Raw genomic sequence first — 7,671 nt, 5'->3', positions numbered from 1 at the left:
GGACTCTTTTGTCTCCTCCCTTCGGGAGCCGGACACTGGGAGCTTCGGGGGTCAATGGGATTATCTTCTGGCCTCACCGGAATCGGAGAGGCCCTCCGCGACGACACTTCAGGGTCGCCCGCTTCTGGAGCGGAGGAGTCCGGAGGAGGCGTTTCGCTCTCCATCATCTCTGGAAGAAGATCCCCCGAAGATGAGCTCATTTGAGAGGGGCTAAGGCCCGAACTGCAAAATATATGCGGTGGTAATCTTCTCAAAAGGAAAAAATGACATATCTGTACTATTAAAGGTACTTCGGGTCACTTACGACTCGTGGGAGAATTGATCCCCCCGCGGACTTTGTGCGGCAACAGCGCCCCCCAAGGTGGGACCCTCTGTGGGAGACTTCTTCTCCCATTTGGAAGCTTCGGCTTCCGAATCCCCGGGCGCAGTCCTCTTCCTCTTCTGGTCGCCTTCCCTCATGGAGACGCTCGCTCCCTCGGCTAGAATGGGCTGCGTTGGGGGCCCGCGTCCGCCCGCATTATCCTCCACAGTATCTTCCTTCAAGGGCTCCAGGCAAGGTGCGGTCTGGAGCATCTCGTTGGGTTCGGGGGTGGGGACGGCCTGCCCTCGGGGAGGCAGCCGATGCAAAATCTCGGCGGTCAGATATCTGGCCTCCCTTAACTTCTTGATGTCTTCTTCCATGACGGTGGAAGGCATCCATCGGCCTTGAAGGCTAGATCCGGACATGACTGAAGGTTCGGGGCGCCTAACCTGAACTTCGGGCATTTGAGCTTGAGGTGGGGGAAAGATTCGATTGAGCATGGGAGGGAAAAATAAAAAGCCTTGTTGCCTTTATAAAGAGGGTGAATATCAAGCGTCCTCTCCGTGTCTGTTTGGACTTGCCTATATTCTAGGAGTCCTAGAAGCGGTTGGGTTACCCACACTCGTATTGATGAGAATCCTGGGATAAGGGGACACGATCTCTGCTTTAACAAGACGTGCCAAGGAAACCGCCTCGCATGACGCGCTGTGGGATAATGAAACGACTCGGATAAAGGCTTGGCCGTGGTGTGACATGCTACGGAATACGTCAGCAGATTAGATTGGTGTAAATATTATTCTCTCTATGGCAATATGTGGAAACTTATTTTGCAAAGCCGGACACTATCTTTGTGTTCAAAATCTTCTATGAAGTACTTGGAGGAGGAACCCGCCTTGCAATGCCAAAGACAATCTGCGCGCCGGACTCGTCGTCATTGAAGCCTGGTTCAGGGGCTACTGTGGGAGTCCTGGATTAGGGGGTGTCCGGATGGCCGGACTATACCTTCAGCCGGACTCTTGGACTATGAAGATACAAGATTGAAGACTCCGTCCCGTGTCCGGAAGGGACTTTCCTTGGCGTGGAAGGCAAGCTTGGCGATACGGATATGAAGATCTCCTACCATTGTAACCGACTTTGTGTAACCCTAACCCTCTCCGGTGTCTATATAAACCGGAGGGTTTTAGTCCGTAGGACAACGTACACATCAATAATCATACCATATGCTAGCTTCTAGGGTTTAGCCTCCTCGATCTCGTGGTAGATCTACTCTTGTACTACCCATATCATCAATATTAATGAAGCAGGATGTAGGGTTTTACCTCCATCGAGAGGGCCCGAACCTGGGTAAAACTTCGTGTCCCTTGTCTCCTATTACCATCCAGCCTAGACGCACAGTTTAGGACCCCCTACCCGAGATCCGCCGGTTTTGACACCGACAATGGGGCGTTCTCCCGACACGGTGCGGGAGCAGGCGCAGTGCTCGTATCCCCTACCCGGGACAAACTCTACTATGTCGTACAACTTTGCTTCCAGCACGGGGGAAAGGTCTCCAACAACATAGCGGAGTGCGAAGGCCTAATAGCAGGCTTGAAGGCCGCAATTGCCTTAGGGGTGAAGCACCTCATCATCAAGGGCGATTCGCAGCTCCTCGTCAACTTCTCCAACAAGATATACGAGCCAAAGGACGAGCACATGGAAGCCTACCTCGCCGAGGTTCGCAAGATGGAGAAATAGTTCTAGGGGCTGGAGTTGCAGCATGTGCCTTGCGGCACCAATCAGGAGGCTGATGACATTGCCAAGAGGGCATCTAGGCGGCTGCCTCAGGAGCCTGGCGTCTTCGAGGAGCGGCTCTTCAAACCCTCGGCAGTGTCGTCACTGTCGAGCACGGCGCAACCAAGGGAGGAGCTCCCTCAGCCGCCTGCCTCAGGAGCCCCGGTCTGCGGCCCAGCCTCAGGGGCACGCCTGCTCCTGGCGTTAGAGCCTCGGGAAGGGTGTTGGATCCCGGAGCTCAAGAACTACATGATGCAAGGGACTCTGCCGGAGAATGAGGAGGAAGCAGAGCATGTGGCACGGCAGGCCACGGCTTATTGCATCAGGGATGGAGAGCTCTACAGGAAGAAACCAAACGACGTGTCCCTACGTTGCATCTCCCGAGAGCAAGGGAAGGAGCTACTGGCGGACATACACGGCGGAGACTGCGGGCACCACTCGTCGCCACGGACCCTCGTCAGCAAGGCATTCCGTAGTGGATTCTATTGGCCCAAAGCGCTTAACGACACTGTTAAGCTTGTGAAGGCTTGCGAGGCCTGCCAGTTTCACGCTAAGCAGATCCATCAGCCTGCGGGGGGTCTACAAACTATACCCCTATCATGGCCGTTCGCAATTTGGGGGCTGGACATTCTGGGCCCGTTTCCTCGGGCGCTAGGGGGCTATCGCTACCTCTACGTCGCCGTGGACAAATTCACCAAGTGGGCTAAGGTGGAAGCCGTCCGCACAATCCCAGCAAGCTCGGCGGTCAAATTCATCAAGGGCCTCGTGAGCCGATTTGGGGTGCCCAACCGCATCATCACCGACAACGGTTCGCAATTCACCAGTAATCTCTTCAAAACGTATTGTGCTAACCTTGGAACGCAGATATGTTACGCTTCGGTAGCACACCCACGGAGCAACGGCCAGGCTGAGCGGGCCAACACGGAGGTCCTGAGGGGCCTCAAAGCCAGGACCTTCAAGAAGAAGCTGGAAGCCTACGGCAGGGGCTGGTACGACGAGCTCCAGTCCGTGCTGTGGTCAATCCGCACAATTGCGACCAAGCCGACTGGCGAGACCCCGTTCTTCCTCGTTTACGGAGCAGAGGCTGTTCTCCCTCACGAGGTCAGGCGTCGCTTCGCACGGGTCCTGGCGTTCGACGAGACGCGGCAGGACGCCATGCGTGGGACGGAACTCGTGCTGGCGGAGGAACACCGTCGAGAAGCCACGCTGCGAGCGGCAAGGTATCAACAGGCGCTGCGACGATACCACTGCCGCAACATCCGCCCCAGAACCCTTGAGGTAGGAGATCTCGTGCTCAGACGGGTTCTCTCCAGGGAAGGGCTGCACAAGCTCTCTCCCATGTGGGAGGGCCCATTCAAGGTTGTTCATGTTTCCAGGCCTGGCTCCGCGCGCTTGGAGACCCCGGAGGGGGTACCCGTCCAGAACGCGTGGAACATTCAACATCTCCAGAGGTTCTATCCCTGAGCGAGGCCTAGCGCCTGGGAAAGGCCCGGTGCCTGTGAAGAAGGCGAATGCCTGTGAAGCTGGTGCGTTTTGGGAAAGGCCCGGTGCCTGTGAAGAAGGGGAATGCCTGTGGAGCTGCTGCGTTTTGGGAAAGGCCCGGTGCCTGTGAACAAGGCGAATGCCTGCGAAGCTGCTGTGTTTTGGGAAAGGCCCGGTGCCTGTGAAGAAGGCGAATTCCTATGAAGCTGCTGCGTTTTGGGAAAGGCCCGGTGCCTGTGAAGAAGGCAAATGCGTGTGAAGCTGCTGTGTTTTGGGAAAGGCCCGGTGCCTGTGAAGAAGGAAAATGCATGTGAAGCTCGCCGCCCGTGACACTCTCACGTAATAATGAGTGGGTCTGTACACGCCCCGGAGTCTCCGGAGTGCCTCCCTCGGGCCTCGGGGGCTCCTGCCCATGCCCAGTGGCAGCACTTAGCTCCGCGCTGGTGAGAAGACGTCGAAGACTAGAATAGGTGCCGGATGCGACTTTCCCATTTGCTTTCTGCAGTTGGCTTGTTTATTCCTGTTTGAAGTTTTATTGGAGTTGCTGACGTTCCTGGCTTGTGACTCTTTGTCTTTCTCGCTCGCTTGCCTCGTTTTCTCTCGCACAAATCTCGCGAGGGAGGTTCGCGGGCGCCCTCGCGAGTGTTTTCTGCCCCGATCGTTTGGAGCTTTCCTGTCTGAGTCCTCTGCGGGAGCACCCCTCCCAGTCCATGCCCCACGGGCATCGCGACACAAGCATAGGACCTGGGCCAATCGCCCCCATAACCAAGACCGTAAGCTACCCCTCCTACTGATCCTTGTAGGGCGTGAAGCGCACAACGAGGCTACGGCCTCGGGAGGCGAGGACCGCGCCAAGCCCCACCGAGCTAAAATAGTTCCCACACATGGGTGCGCGGCCCGGAAACAGTGTGCGGAAATAGCGGAAACAGAGCGATGGTTAAACAGCAGCAATTCTAACATGCCCCGGAGGGGCCCTACATTACTTTCTATTTCTGCGCAGGATAAGAAAGAAAACAAAACGGGCGCGATTTGTCCTGCGCCAACCCACAGTGAAGGCTCGAGCTGCTCCTGGGGCTCAGGCGGATCCCTCCTCTCGCTTCACCGGGGCACGACGGCGTGCTGACCTGCTACCTTCACCCAGGCGGGCGCGACGGCGCGGGGGCTGGTGGCGGCTACCGCTGGAGGAGCTGCTGCCTGAGAGGGGGTCGCCGAAGCTCCGCGAACCCCGAGCACCACCGCCTGTACGCCAGTCGCCATCTTCATCCTAGTCAGTGCTGGGGCTGGGCAAGCGGCCGCGGTCGTCGTCTTCAGGGCAGCACCCGGCACGGCGACCATCTTCCCCGAACACCCTCACGTAGAGGGTGGCGTCGCCATCAAACTTGAAGTACAAGGTACCCCACCGGCCGAGGCCGCGCGCGCGGGCAAACGTTTGCCAGCCGCGTGTCAGAGCCCCATTCCCAGAAATGGAGACCTCCAACGAAGCCCAGAAGGCCCTGCTACAGCAGCCATCTGCCTGGAGCCAGAAGCCGCACCGAGCGCTGGCCAGCAGTTCATCTACGAAGAAACGGGGGAGCTGCAGCCGGGTGCTGGATGGGTCCGCCAACCACATGACGAACTCCGGCAGCACCTCCGTAGAGCGAAAGCGGTGCCTAGGGGGCGCACACCCATGGTGTGCCCCCCGCCGGCAACCGGGCGCTCACCACCGCGCAGGGAACCGCCTCCATGGCCGCGGGAGGCCACCACGGGGACCGCGGTGTACTTGCGAGGGCGGCCTCGGCCGTGCTTGGTCGGGGGGAGTCAGGCCTTCCCTGGGCAGGCCTTTCCTTTCTCCACGGCCGAGAATCTCTTTGGGGCCATGGGGACGGCGAGTAGCCAAGACGAAGAAAAGGAGCAGCACGAAGGGACGGGCTGAAGGGGCTCACGCAGCCCCGTACTTATATCTGGAGGAGGCCAACCGCCGAGCACCACGATCGAAGGTAATCATGACTAGTTTCTCTGCATGGAGGGACTTGTCAAGTCGTGCGGTCGCCGAGGCATCATGGGGATGCGCATACGCCCACGTCTAATCAATCGCCGCGCGACGCCCAAGGCCGCCGGCTGTTGGGGCCCACAGCGCTTCGCGCTTTCCCCTCCGCTTCCCTGCTAGGCCAAGCCCGGGCGCGCCTCGGGCCTGGGCGCTACTGTCGGCGTTCTGGGAACGGGGGTCCCCAGACTTGCCTGCCTGCGGCCTGCGGCCTGCGGCCTGCGGCGTGGCTCAAGTGGGGGCCCAGCGCGGCCCATCTTCATCAGCTCAAGCTCAAGACCCTAACGAGGGGCCAAGCCTCGCGGGGCGGACGACAGGAAGCTTACTCGGAAGCAGCCTCATCAGGCAGGCTCGTGAGGAGGTGGAGAGATCAAGGCAGGGGTACCTCGCGAGGAACCCGTGACGCAAGCCATGACGATCAAGACCAGGCGGGCGCCAGGCGGGCGACGGCCTGCGTAGTGTTCTTGTTTCCCCTTTGGTGCAAAGGGGGCAAGCACAGGCCAAGGCATCGGGCAAAGGTTGCCATTCCGATCCAACGAGACCAAGACGAGCAGAGCGGCAGGACAGAGGTCACCGTGGAGCCCAAGGCGGTGTCATCACCAGAGCTTTTGTCAGCCGAAGACCACCTTTGGTCAGGATAACTTGTACTATATGTTCCCCTTCAAAATGGCCAAGTGTTGGCGCCCTTCCCAGTCATTATTTGGGGAGAGGCCCAGGGCCTCTATAAGTAGGACTAGCCACCACAGAGGGAAGAGGGAGAGAGAAATCTGGTAGAGTCCTAGCAGAGAGAGAGAGGCGACTGAACTCACCGTAGCAGTTCATCGCACCAGCTCAAGAACACCTCTCGCAAGGCTGTTCTTCCCTTGTACTATTCATCATCAGCCCCTAAGGAAATCCACCACACCACACATTGGAGTAGGGTATTACACCACAACGGTGGACCGAACCAGTATAAACCTCGTGTCCTTCGCGTTGTTCGTTGTTTCCAGCTTAAATCACGCGAGGAGATTGGACGTAGATCGGTAGGGGAGAGATCTTCGCGTGCACCCCAGTGTTCGGACCTCAAGGGTCTGCCGGAACCCGAAATTCGACAGGGGCCCCGCCTACTCCCAGAAGCAGGACAGTCCAAAGGTCGTGACAAATCGTATGGAACGAACATCCATGGGACTGGAAATCCTGGTGGGTGCGATAAACCCTGCAATGCATAAAGATATTGGAGTGTAACCATAATTGATAAACCGTCCTCACAAAAAATATGATCTGGATACTTCAAAATATACAGACTGAATTGAGTGGACAGACATTAACATAGACCATTCTCAGGACTGACCGCACACCAAAAGCGACAGTACTAATAAACAATACAGGGTTCACAAACACAAATCAAGTACTGAACAATAGTACTTACTACGGACAAGCAAAGTTGTACTAACTAAACTCTGCAGACTATTTCTTGCCACCGACCTACGGGATGAACCCCGCATAACTGACTAGGCCATGGACTTCGTGTGAGATGTCTACATGCACCATCACCATCTTGTCAACCTTGGAGAAGCTAACAGAGTGGTCTTTCCACTCATAAACATGATGATGAAGACATGCCGCATTAGATTTGTTTGGAAGCTTTACAAGAACCACACCCTTCGTAATCGAAGGCACAGCCAGGAAATTGTTGTGGTCAAGTACAGCCTCGAGAACACGCCTGACAACACTGCTACAGGAAAACACTAGTTCAGGACACGTGGCGATACGGACACAACAGCTGGATAGTTCAACAGTAGAACTCATCATCAGGTCTTCCAGTTCACATGGCATGACTTTGAGAACTTCATCTCCACCGCGGACCTGGTTCTAATTCAAACAGAAACCATATTTTATTACTACATCCGTTCAGAAATATAAGATGATTTTCGATATTATACTCCATATATGACTACATATACGCACAGAAATGAGTGAACAAAGACACTAGAACATGTCTTCAAAGCCACGAGAGCAGAGGGATTACATGCAATATCCATAACACAAGTTACTAAGGCAAATATACCCTCTTAAAAGGTAGCATTGATGTTCATAAAGTACTCCCTCCATCCCA

Source organism: Triticum urartu, chromosome 5 (assembly GCF_003073215.2).
Source record: "Triticum urartu cultivar G1812 chromosome 5, Tu2.1, whole genome shotgun sequence".
NCBI lineage: Eukaryota > Viridiplantae > Streptophyta > Magnoliopsida > Poales > Poaceae > Triticum > Triticum urartu.
This window is presented reverse-complemented; position numbering follows the sequence as displayed.